Source organism: Sorex fumeus, unplaced genomic scaffold (genome assembly GCF_029834395.1).
Source record: "Sorex fumeus unplaced genomic scaffold, SorFum_2.1 ptg000014l, whole genome shotgun sequence".
NCBI classification, from domain to species: Eukaryota; Metazoa; Chordata; class Mammalia; order Eulipotyphla; family Soricidae; genus Sorex; species Sorex fumeus.
In genome coordinates, this window is record NW_026606071.1 from 31,593,840 (window position 1) to 31,607,152 (window position 13,313).

The 13,313-nt window shown below is 38.3% G+C and overlaps 1 protein-coding gene, 1 non-coding gene and 1 pseudogene across 2 annotated transcripts in view; 1 reads left to right on the plus strand and 2 right to left on the minus strand.

Moving 5' to 3' along the window:
• Positions 1-13,313, plus strand: part of SPAG16 (sperm associated antigen 16) — a 1,095,878-nt gene that overhangs the window by 354,400 nt on the left and 728,165 nt on the right. The window lies entirely within an intron of this gene.
• LOC130021191 (U6 spliceosomal RNA) lies at positions 4,999-5,104 on the minus strand. Its single transcript, XR_008792097.1, has one exon. It is a non-coding gene; the product is annotated as a U6 spliceosomal RNA (small nuclear RNA).
• Positions 11,229-13,313, minus strand: part of LOC130021135 (mediator of RNA polymerase II transcription subunit 4-like) — a 30,453-nt pseudogene continuing 28,368 nt past the window's right edge.

The following is a 13,313-nucleotide window of genomic DNA, read 5'->3' on the forward strand; positions in this document are numbered from 1 at the left end:
TCATCCACAAAAAGCTGAATACACATTCTTCTCAAGCGTACATGGAACATTCTCCAAGATAGACCACATGCTGAGCCACAAAACATGCCTCCATAAAATTAAGAAGGTAGAGATTGTATCAACAATCTTCTCAGACCATAATGCGCTGAAATTAGAAGTAAATCACACACAAAAACAGAAAACTAAATCAAACACCTGGAAGTTAAACAGTGCACTATTGAACAACGAGTGGATTAGACAGGAAATCAAAGAGGAAATCAAAAGATTCCTAGAAACGAATGAAAATGAGAACACGAGTTACCAAAACTTATGGGACACAGCAAAGGCTGTGTTAAGAGGAAAGTTTATAGCTCTACAAGCATTCCTCAGGAAGGAGGAGCGAGCACACATAAGTAACCTAACCTCACAGCTTAAGAGCTTGGAGAAGGACCAAAAAAAGGAGCACAACCCGAACAGGAGAAAGGAAATAATAAAACTCAGAGCAGAGATTAACGAGATGGAAACCCAAAAAACAATCCGAAAGATCAATGAAACCAAGAGCTGGTTCTTTGAGAAAATTAACAAGATCGATAAGCCTCTAGCAAAACTCACAAAGAAAGGGAGAGAGAAAACCCTAATAAACCGAATCAGAAATGAAAAGGGGGTCATTAAAACAGAAACCACAGAAATTCAGAGGATCCTCAGGGAGTACTTTGAGAAGCTTTATGCCACGGAACATCAAAACCTCGAGGAAATGGATAAATTCCTAGACTCCTACAGACTCCCAAGGCTGAACCAAGAAGACCTGGAATACCTGAACAGACCTATCACCATCAAGGAAATTGAAATGGTAATAAAAAGTCTCCCCAAGCACAAAAGTCCTGGCCCGGATGGATTCACTAGTGAATTCTTCCAAATCTTTAAAGCGGACTTACTCCCTATGCTCTTTAAGCTTTTCCACGAAATTGAAATATCAAAAACACTTCCAAACAGTTTCTACGAAGCAAATATCACACTGATACCAAAAGCAGACAGAGATACCACAAAGAAAGAGAATTACAGGCCGATATCCCTGATGAACACAGATGCAAAGATCCTCAACAAACTACTAGCAAATAGAATCCAACTACTCATCAAAAAGATCATACACCATGACCAAGTAGGATTCATCCCAGGGATGCAAGGATGGTTCAACATTCGGAAATCAATCAACATAATCCACCATATCAACAAAAGAAAAGATAAAAAGCATATGATCATATCAATAGATGCAGAGAAAGCATTTGATAAGATCCAGCACCCCTTTATGATGAAAACCCTAGCCAAAATGGGTATAGAGGGGACCTTCCTCAACATAATTAAAGCCATCTACCACAAGCCTACAGCAAGCATCATCCTCAATGGGGAAAAACTGAGAGCCTTCCCTCTAAGATCAGGGACGAGACAGGGATGCCCACTCTCTCCACTGCTGTTCAATATAGTACTGGAAGTACTTGCAATAGCGATTAGGCAGGAAAAAGACATTAAGGGCATTCAGGTAGGAAAGGAAGAAATCAAGCTCTCACTATTCGCAGATGATATGATACTCTACTTAGAGAACCCAATAACTTCCACCAAAAAACTCTTAGAAACAATAGACTCGTATAGTAAAGTTGCAGGTTATAAAATCAATACCCAAAAGTCCATGGCTTTCCTATACGCAAACAGTGAGAGAGAAGAAAGCAACATGAAAAAAACAATCCCATTCACAATTGTGCCCCAGAAAATCAAGTACCTAGGAATCAGCTTAACTAAGGAAGTAAAGGACCTGTACAAAGAAAACTACAAAACGCTACTTCAGGAAATAAAAGAGGACATGAGGAAATGGAAAGATATCCCCTGCTCATGGGTCGGGAGACTTAACATTGTCAAAATGGCAATACTACCGAAAGCATTGTATAAATTCAATGCAATCCCTATAAGGATACCCATGACATTCTTCAAAGAAATGGAGCAAACACTCTTGAAATTTATATGGAACAATAAGCCCCCACGAATAGCTAAAGCAATTCTTGGGAAAAAGAAAATGGGAGGAATCAACCTCCCGAACTTCAAACTGTACTACAAAGCAGTAATAATTAAAACAGCATGGTACTGGAACAAAGGCAGAACTGCAGACCAATGGAACAGGGTTGAATACACTGACATCTCTCCTCAATCATATGCTCATCTAATCTTTGATAAAGGTGCAAGTAATGTGAAGTGGAGTAAGGAAAGCCTCTTTAATAAATTGTGTTGGCATCACTGGACGGCTACATGCAAAAAAATAGGCTCAGAACTCTGCCTAACACCATGTACAAAAGTAAGATCAAAATGGATTAAAGACCTCAACATCAGACCAGAAACCATAAGGTACATTGAAGATAAAGTTGGCAAAACCCTCCATGACATTGAAGCTAATGGTGTCTTCAAAGATGCCACGCCACTGGCCGAGCAAGTGAAAACAGAGATAGATAAATGGGACTATCTTAAACTAAGAAGCTTCTGCACCTCCAAAGAAACAGTGACCAAAGTACAAAGACAGTCTACAGAATGGGAAAGGATATTCACCGAATACACATCTGACAAGGGGTTGATATCCAGGATATACAAAATACTGGTTAAACTCCACAAGAAGAAAACATCCAACCCCATCCAAAAATGGGGCAATGAAATGAACAGAAACTTTCTCAAAGAAGAAATCCGAATGGCAAAAAAGCACATGAGAAAATGCTCTACATCATTAATCATCAGGGAGATGCAGATCAAAACCACAATGAGATACCATCTCACACCTCAGAGACTGGCCCACATTCAAAAGAACAAAAGCAACCGATGCTGGCGTGGATGTGGCGAGAAAGGGACACTCCTTCACTGTTGGTGGGAATGTCCACTGGTTCAGCCCTTCTGGAAAACAGTATGGACGATTCTCAAAAAATTAGAAATTGAGCTCCCATTTGACCCAGCAATACCACTCCTGGGAATATATCCCAGAGAGGCAAAAATGTATAGTCGAAGTGACATCTGCACTTGTTTGTTCATTGCAGCCCTCTTTACAATAGCCAGAAACTGGAAGAAACCTGAATGCCCAAGAACAGATGACTGGTTAAAGAAACTTTGGTACATCTACACAATGGAGTACTATGTAGCTCTTAGAAAAGATGAAGTCACGAAATTTACATACAAGTGGTACAATATGGAAAGTATCATGCTAAGCGAAATGAGTCAGAAAGAGAGGGATAGACATAGAAAGATTGCATTCATCTGGGGGATATAAAGTAACAAAGTATGAGATTAATACCCAAGAATAGCTGAGATCAGCACCAGGAGGATTACTCCATAACTTAGAGGCCAGCCGGGTATCCTAGAGGAAAGGGCTATTCAGATAGAGAAGGGAGCACCAAATAAAGGATGTTTGGAGGATCCTCCCAGGAGGGGAGATACATGTCGAAAGTAGACTATGGACTGAACATGTTTGCCACTCAATGCCTCTTTTGCAGACCACAACACCCAAAAGGAGAGAGAGAACACAGGGGATTGCCCTGCCACAGAGACGGGGGGATGGGGGGATGGGGGTGGGAGGGATATTATCCATGGTGGTGGAAAATGGGCACTGGTGGAGGGATGGGTATCTGATCATTGTATAATTGAAACCAAAGCACAAAAAATTGTAAATCTACAACTTTAAAAAAAAATAAAATAAAGGGAAAAAAAAAAAAAAGAACGCGTGGCCGCCCACCTATGAGATCGTTGGACTTCTTCATCAAAACCCTGAATGAACAATTTGATATGCTTCATGTTTCTGGAGCTAGCTGATGCCATTGGGCTACAGTAGCACACGACAGGAATGAATGGAGATGGTACTGGTGCCCACTTGAGCAAATCAATGATCAATGGGATGAGAAGTGATACAAGTGATACACAGTGAAACAAAACAATTAGCATATTATTTTGTTAACTAATAGTATGTAAGAAATCATACCAAAATTTAGTGTCTTAAATACTGAAAGATCTTTTTTTTAATTAAAATTTTTGAGGGTCTACAAATTCAAAATCATTTGTCTAAATGTGTCTGGCTATCTGTTTGAGTTTGCAGTAGCATTTACTTAAGTTTTTCAGTACGGCTAGGTAACACAATCCTAAGAAGACCCACTTACCTGGGCTGTTATGTTGGTGCTCGAGAGTTCTGTTTGTCTCATGGAACTACTTAAATATTATTAAAACACAGTACTTTACTTTTTTATTGAGTGATTTATAAAAGTAAGGCAGAGATTTAAACTGAATCCTGTCACCTGCTCTCAGAACTTTACCACTTCTGCCATATTCTGTTGGATAGAATGTCCAGTTCAATATAGTGTGAAAGGGGACTGCAGAAGAATCTTAACTAGTGGGTACCGTCTTGGAGTCTGGCTATCATAGTTGGTTGTCACAAACTCTTTTGTTATGAAATAAAAATATTTAATTAAAAAGAATGCATTTTATTTTATTTTTATTATATAAGAATTGTGGTTTACACAGCTCTTTAATTGAGTTTTAGATTACATTCTTTTAACACCATTTCTTCCACTAATGCCAATTTCCCTTCACCAATGTTCCCAAGGTCCTTCTTCAACTGGCCCCCTACTCTCATTCCCTACCCCAGCTGTCAGCTTAAAAGGCACATTTTCAGTTCAGTGCTCATGTTTTTAGGGTTTGGATGCATACTCTGTGGTTTGGATATGTACTATACCACTCCTCTGCGTCACTGATGTCCCTGAGGTCCTTGACCCCTAACCCTTTCAGTTGCTCCCCATCTACCTCTTTTTACTCATTCTTCCCTCCCCCCATCCCCATCCTGATTTCTTTTCTTTTCCATTCTTCTCCCTATATCCTGGGGAGAGCAATCTACGGAAACCTTGCTCCTCTTTACTATACCACATTCCCTCATCCTGTTACTCTATTCAGATTAATGAGATCATTCTCTCTCTGTCCTTCTTTTAATGTGATAGTCAACTTTTACTGAAAAATGTATAAAAGAATTTATGAATTTGTGTGTCATTTTTATGCAGGGAACAAGCTAATATTCTCTGTATCACTTGTTATCCCATATATCTTCGATTGCTCGAATGGACATCAGTAACGTCTCCATTTGTCCCTGTTGCGTGCTAGTATAGTCCAATGGCATCTGCTCACTCCAGGAACATGAAGAGTCTCATACCATTTGTTCAGGGTTTTGACAAAGATGTCTGACCATCTCGTAGGTGGGCGGCCACACATCTTTTTGATGGTCCATGGAATCCAGTCAGTAACTGCTCTAGTCCAGCAGTCATCTCTAAATCACATTATGTGTCTGGCCCATCTGATTTTCGATACCTTAGCAAACAAGACAGCGGCCCTGATTCTTTTTTCTTTTCTTTTCTTTTTTTATCTTTTAGTGAAACACAATGAGGTACAGTTGCAGACTTATAAACTTTCATGCTTGGGTTTCAGTCTGGATTCCTTCTTTCACTTGAGTGAAATGTGATACTCCAAGCATAGCTCTTTCGATTCCTCCTTGGGATACCCAAATAGCATTCTCCTGTTTTTGTAGGGCTCAGGTCTCTGAGGCATATGTTAGTGCACGACGAACGGTGGAACGGTGGAGTCGAAAAGATGTGTCTGGAGCTGGAGCTTCTTTGTCCTCTTAACAAATTCTTTGATGCTCTTGAAGGCGTTCCATGCCACTCCCTCCTGCACAGTTCTGGTGCCAAGTTTTTCCTCATGTTGAGTTCTCGACCCACACACACACACACATAGCTGCTGCCATTCGGAGATGTTTGTTCTATTGAGAGCAAATGAAATGTCAGGCCACACGACACATCATAAGATACTTAATACCCATCTTCCAAAATTACCACATCATATTTGATGGGGTTCAAATATGATGTGAACCATGGGAACCCTTGTAAGGGTGATTAGAGTCCACCCTAAAAGCCTTTATCCCTCTCGGAGAGCCCGGCAAGCAACCAAGAATATCCCGCCTGCATGGCAGAGCCTGGCAAGCTGCCTGTGGCATATTCGATATGCCAAAAACAGTGCCAAAAGCAATGGGCCTCATTCACCTGACACTGAAAGAGCCCCCAGTACATCATTATTCTCTGTATAGTTCCAAATTTATATGAACTGAGAAAGTGAATGCATCATTTCTTTATTTATTCTTTAAATTTATTTTTACTTTGGAACCACACTCAATGGTGCTGAGGACTTACTCTTTAGTCTGTGCTCAGGGGTCACTACTGGTGGTACTCAGTGTACCACATCAGTCTGGTGATTGAACCCAGATCACCCTCTTGCAAGGCAAATGACACACTGCTTATACTATTGCACTAGGGCCTACACCAGTTGATTTATTAATTTATTTATTAAACACCATGAGAGCCGTTACAAAGTTTTTGGTTTAAATCTCGGTCATAAAATGATGACTCACCCATCCCTTCACCAATGGGCATTTTCCACTGCCAAAACCCCTAGGATACCCCTCATCCCACACCCTCCCCCTACCTGTGTGGCAGGTGGTTTCACATTAGTTTCTCTCTACTTTGATTACATTCAATATTTCGACACCAGATCTACCATTATTATTTGAGATTTTACCCCAATGCTCAAAATGCTGAAAAAGCAACATTAGACAATTTTTTTTCTATTTCTGATTATGAATTGAGATAGCACAGTGGGTAGGGTGTCTGCCTTACACACAGCTGACCCAAGTTCAATTCCTCTGCCCCTCTCAGAGAGCCCGACAAGCTACTGAGAGTATCTCGCCTGCACGGTAAAGCATGGCATGCTCCCTGTGTCGTATTAGATATGCCAAAAACAGTAACAACAAGTCTCACAATTTGTTGTAAGACATTACTGGTGTCCGCTCAAGCAAATCGGTGAACAATGGGAGGACAGTAACAGTGAGAGTGATTATGAATTGCATATGATTATGAATTGTATAGGATTTTGGAATTCTGAATTTTTAATAATTAAATCTAGAGGGATTTCTAGCAAAAGCTGAGATTTGTTTCTGAGGAGCCAGAGAGGCCAAGCAGTTTATTTTAAAAATGAAATTTTCTACAGCTCTTATATACTGTTTATTAAACAACTGCTATTGTAATGACTACTTTAACACTGTAGTATATTAGAAGTGATATATCAAGTAAAATTTAAAAATTATGTTTAATTCTGAAATACTTTAAATAACTGTAGTTCAGTATACTGTATATAAATCTGAGAAAATTTAGATGTTTAACACAAGAATATTATAAATATTTTTGTAATAAATAACTAATATTTATATATATGCAATAATTAAACATTCAAAAACATGCTTGGTCTGTAAATCAGTGTATGTTATTATAATGAGTCTACAATGATAACATTGACAAATTCTTTTAAGTAGGGTTAAATAAACAGAATACCTTTTTCATTAAACTTTAATGAACTTTACTAAAATTCTGGGCTGGAGCGATATAGCACAGCAGGTAGGGCATTTGCCTTGCAGGCGGCTAACCAGGGTTCGATTCCTCTGTCCCTCTCAGAGAGCCCAGCAAGCTACCGAGAGTATACTGTTTGCATGGCAGAGCCCAGCAAGCTTTCCATGGCGTATTTGATATGCCAAATACAGTAACAAGTCTCACAATGGAGACGATACTAGTGCCCGCTTGAGCAAATTGATGAACAACGGGATGATGGTGCTACAGTGCTACTAAAATTCTACTAAAATTTAGTGAATTTTAATGAAATTCTACTTTGTGATTTTTCCTCTCAAGGGTTCTTACTTGCATGGAAATACTTAGAGGTTAGTAAGCTCAAAACTCTAAATTTTCTCTCACTGGTGTTGGAATTCATGTCAAGTGCTTAGATTCATATCAGAGAGACTCACTATCAGAAACTGGTTGATTTTATTTTCTCCCATTCCTAAGAGACATGATTTGGAAGACAGGATTTCTTGAGAAAAATCAGTGCCATCTGATGTTCGCCTTCCTTTCCCTCTCCTTCCCTCCTGCATCAAGTGAAGACAACTAACAGACACCCAATCTGATTAGAAGTTCATTCATAAGTAACTGTGGGGATAAGTGTTTTGAGATAAGGGAAGATTTATCTAACCCTAGCCATGATGGGCACTTCTGTTAATGAAAAAGGAGGAGTTGTATTTTCTATAGATTGATGTAGATAGCACATAGAGAAACAAATATGAGTTGTTTTTAATAAGGACTTTGTGTAGGATAAAATTAGTTTGTCCTTTCTGCCTTGCCACAGAGAGCCTATGTTTACTGGGTTACTCCCATTACAGTGCTCCCATTCCTCTGTGTTTATTTGTAAACTCTTTCTTTGTGCTCTGCTTCCCCAACCAGCCAATCACCTTTATCTCCTAATCATACTCTGTTATCTTGTAAATATTGCTCTTCTCTTCTCAAGTCCTATGCATAGTTAATTCAGAGCATTGTCCTTTTTGTATAGACATGATAATTCAGTTAATACTATGCTTTTGTACCTTGGGAATTAATTGACTCCAAATACTGGGCATCTGTTTTCTCGACTTAAGCCTCAGTTGCCCTTACTTCCTAGCACCCCTAAAGCAGTGTTGCGATGAGGGACTAGATGGACACAGGGCAAGCTGTGAACTACCCTGGCATCGAAATGGGCCAGGCCAAAGTGCCATAATACTTAACTATAAGTTAAGAGCATGGTCATATACAAAGTTTGTCATGATCCAAAAAGTAACAACTAGATTCTGTCCCTGCTAGGGTTAGGAAAGATTAATCTGGCCTGAGCAGAGTATCTACCTATGTATGTAATGACCACAGGAAAAATGAGGCTCAGAGCAGAGTATTAGAGATATTATAAATGACCACATAGATAGGAATCATATTCTCAGAAATAACAAATGGAAGTTCTCACAGACAACACTAGGAATCTACAGGTATGCCAAAAAAACTAAACATTTTACTATAAGCTACTACAGGTGTTATCAATGACATATGACAACTGTGCCTTTCAATTAAGATGTTCTTCACTGATTCTTTCTTCCTGTCTTTTAGTTCAGAAGCAGCATAGAATACAAAACAATAAATAAATAAAGCTAGAAGGAAAAAAGAATAGAAGGCATTTACTCCCTTGCTTTGTACACTTGGAAGCCACCCTGGAAGAGAGAAGATTTAAATTGGATTACATACACACAGATTTTACATCAGATTAGAGAAGACTAGACTAGACACGATGTTAGGAACCACGAAGTAGCTTAAAAAGTGGTAAAATTGGATTGGTGTCTCTTCCTGTGCAGGGAATAAATTGTTTAAAAAGGAAGATGAAAAGTTTAAAGTCATGTTCTAACACTGTGTTTAGCCTTGTTCGTTCTAATAACAGATAACAAAGTAACAATGACAGCACATTATCAACATGCCTGTAATATGGGGAATTGGAGCTATTATGCGCGCACACGAAGAACTTTCCTTTTAGCTGCTCAGCTACTCTACTAGTAACTATTCCATGATGGTCTATGAGAATTTTGAGCACGGAGTTTCTAAGAGATGGGTCGAAGTATAGAAAACGAGGAGTCGAATAGAGTCAAAAAATAAACAATAATTGTTGGGGAGAGAGTACAGTGGGCAAGGCACTTGCCTTGCATTATCCTTGCTTACACACACTTTCCCTACATGTTCAATCCCTAGCATCCCATATGATCTCCTGTGCCTTGCCACGAGTGGAAGCTGAGCACAGAGTTCAGGATTTAGTTCTGAGTGCCATTGAGTGTAGCTAAAAATCCATGAAAATATATTGCTTGTGCTTCTGTGTATAGTCAAATAATTTCAGTGCTGTCTGAAAACATTGTTTCTACGAAGAAATCTCTAAAGCATCCGATTAAGAGCAGAAAAATTTTAATATCCTTTAAATTAGAAATTCCTAGATCATGCAATACATATAAGAGCCGTCTTAGTAAAGACATGAAGAACTTTTATATTCTTCATATGTTTTCTTTCTCGCTATCCTTTGACCCTGTAGGGGAGATAGAAACCTCATCTAGACCAGAAAGATTGTATAGCTGGTAAATTGCTTGCTTTACACATGGCTGACCTAGATTTGATCCTGGCATCCTATATAGTCTCCTGAGCACTGCCAGGTGTGGTGTGATTCCTGAGGGCAGAGCCAAGAGTAACCCTAGCATGTCTGGGTGTTGTCCCCAAACAAGAGAAAGAAAAAGAAAAGAAAAGAAAACTTATCTAATCAGAGGAAGGGAAATTCTGTTAAAGAGATCTTACTTTTGAACAAAATTGGAGGCATACATAAATTTATCAGATAGTATATGGTTACTAAATAAAAATGTCTTTGACTTTAAAACTACCTTGGTTTTCCGATTCACTAATAGTAGAACAATTATATATAGCTCCAGATTTGTGACAAATATAATTTAAGAACTTTTCACCTACTAACATTTTAGGTCCTCAAAACAACCTAGAATGTTGCAATTCATCATATCTTTCTTTTAATAGAGGACAGAACTGAGGCAGATTTTGATATTGTGAAACACAATCAGCCAGTGCTGCTTTTTTTAAAAGCTCTCTAAGTATTTCTAAGACTAAATTAATGATATGTACATTAATTTTGCTAAAGTTTCACTTCAATAATACTTTGTATAAGTCAAACATTACTGGAATAGAACAAGGTCAGATAGCACTGATCAGAATGACTTTTTGCAACAATAAATTTTTCTCTAGTGGTCATCTAGTGGTTTAGAACTAAAACCATGATTTTTGGTTTTAAAAATGAAAGACCACTGTGATTTTCAATAGACTGCACAGTTGCACAGTAGCCAGCATTACTTACCTAGCTGTAGAACAGTCTTTTACTAAGTTTCTTGTCTTCAATGCTTTTAATTTTTTGTTTTATTTTATTTTATTTTTTATGTAAGAGTACTGCTATTTATTCAGCCACTGATTAGACTGATTTAATTTTTCATGAATTCCACCTTACTTTTTTCCCCAAATTTTATAATTTTATTTATTGAATCACCATGAGAGCAGTTACAAAGCTTTCGGTCTAAGTCTCATCATACAATGAAACACCTGTACCTTCACCAGTGCTCATTCTCCACCACCAAAAACCCCAGTTTACCCCATCCCAAACCCTCTCCCTATCTGTGGGGCAGCCACAAGTCGCCACCCACAAATGACCTCTCTGGCTCCTGATCAAGCTGCCTAATGGCCATGATCCCAGAGATTCAGTGCTTTTTAACCAGAGTCGCTACTACTGCTTGAGGAATCTGTTGACATAGCCTCTATATCATCTTCATTTTCTTTATTATGTCCCAGAGGTTCCAACAAGAACTCATTACAGTGATTTGGTGGCAACATATTAATTGACATGTCAATTGATTATCATGAGTCTGAGGGGCAAGGACATCTGGCAATCTGCCTACTGCAAGTGCATATCCTGGTAGGTGGCCATTCACACTGTTAGAAGGAGGATTATTCATTTGACCCAATGATGTGCTTCACATCACTAAGTCAGTTGGGTATGGTTTCTGGGGTTCCCTGGAACTCAGGTAAATGGGGCACACACAGCTACACTAATCCTATGTGCATACTTAATTATTTATTCAGAGTAGCTAACACCATATCTTGCTTTTTCTATTGATTTGAGTTTTTCTTTTACTTGGTAAACAGATTTTGCCAGTACCTATTCTGCTTCCTTTAGGTGCTTTTGTAGGTGTTGAATAACACTCTCTACTTCTTTTTCTAAAACTTGCATTTCATGATGTATTTTTCCTTGATTAAGTGCCAATTTCATCAGCTCTTGAAATTCCCCATCTTTGGTTTTACTCTCCAGGTTGTAACTCCATTGGGTTTCTTGAAATTGCCAGCATTGCCAGTAAGTTCTCTTGATAAGATTTTCAGGTCTTCCAGAGCTGACAGCAGAGGCTCTTGAGTGCTATTCCTGCCTATTGCTTCCAAGGTACTGGCTGCTCCTTCTTCTTGACCAAAACATTTTAAAACATGCACTAAATAAATGGTGAAGAAAATTGGTGAAAGGGCCAGAGAAATAGCACAGTGACTTGGAAACTTGTCTTGAAGTCAGCTGGTCCAGATTTGATCCCAGCACCCCAAATGGTTCCCTTAGCCTAACAAAGGATAATCCTTGAGCACTGAGCCAGAAACAATCCCTGAGCACAGTGAGGTATGACCCAAAAAAGCAAAACAAATTATTTTCTAAAATGTGTTCCAGTGCCCTTTACATGTTCTGGGTAGTGTGATGTAAACTCACTGTATTTCTTCTGTCTTACCTATGAAGTTACCTTCTTCAGAGTTTACAGAGGTAATTGCATGAAAATATTTTTGTTGGATTACAATAGTCCATGGCATATAAAGGTTTTCAATTAATGATACCCATACTTTATGAATACTTTTCTTTGAATGTACCTGATATTAGTGATTTAACCATTGGAAGTAATGACTCCACATCTATTAATACATGTGTTGCTCTCAGAGGATCTGATATGGCTTGAAGATAGTTCATTACTCAAATGTAAATAGGAAACATGTTGTAGACTGTTATCTACTGACAAAGCTGCTTGATTTTGGCATGCTACAAGTGCAAAGGGTATTGGAATTGTCACACACTCCACGTATATAATGAATGAGACAATTAGGTAAATGGGAAAATAATTGCAAAATAACTACAAAGTGCAATGTTGTGTCAAGTAGCAAGTCATAAAAGCATAAGGAGGGTTAACATTTCCATCATCTAGTTAAGGCCTCTGACAGAGCTGTCACATTCTGGGACAATTTTGACACTTAATATTCTGTGTACTACACATGTCATCTTGTTGGGCTCTCTTTCCTTCAGATTTAAAGATACAGTACATGACGGCGGGTAAACTCTTTTTAGTTCTATTTTAGTTTTATCTTAAATGCATCAAACTTTAAAGACCCACTTACTGACAAACCTTTAACTTCATGAATCTTTGTAAGTTAATATGTAATTATTTGATTTGTTACAAAGACTCCTCTACATATTCAAAAGCTGCCAGAGGAAACAGTGACTTAATTGACTGATATATATTCTGACATTGTGGACTGAAATATTAATTAGTTGAAGAATAAGGTAATTTTTCAGGAGGGTCAGTAAATACGGTATAAAAATGTGGGTTGTAAAAAAACAAAAAAAAATAAACAATTCTAAATAGAATGTTGCTGAAATATAGAACCAAGCCCAAAATTAGGACTCAAGGGAGTATTATCTGGAGAAAAAAAAATAATAGTTATGCTCTCGTTAAGCAAGTTGAACAATAAGGATATTCCATAAGCAGAAAAGTG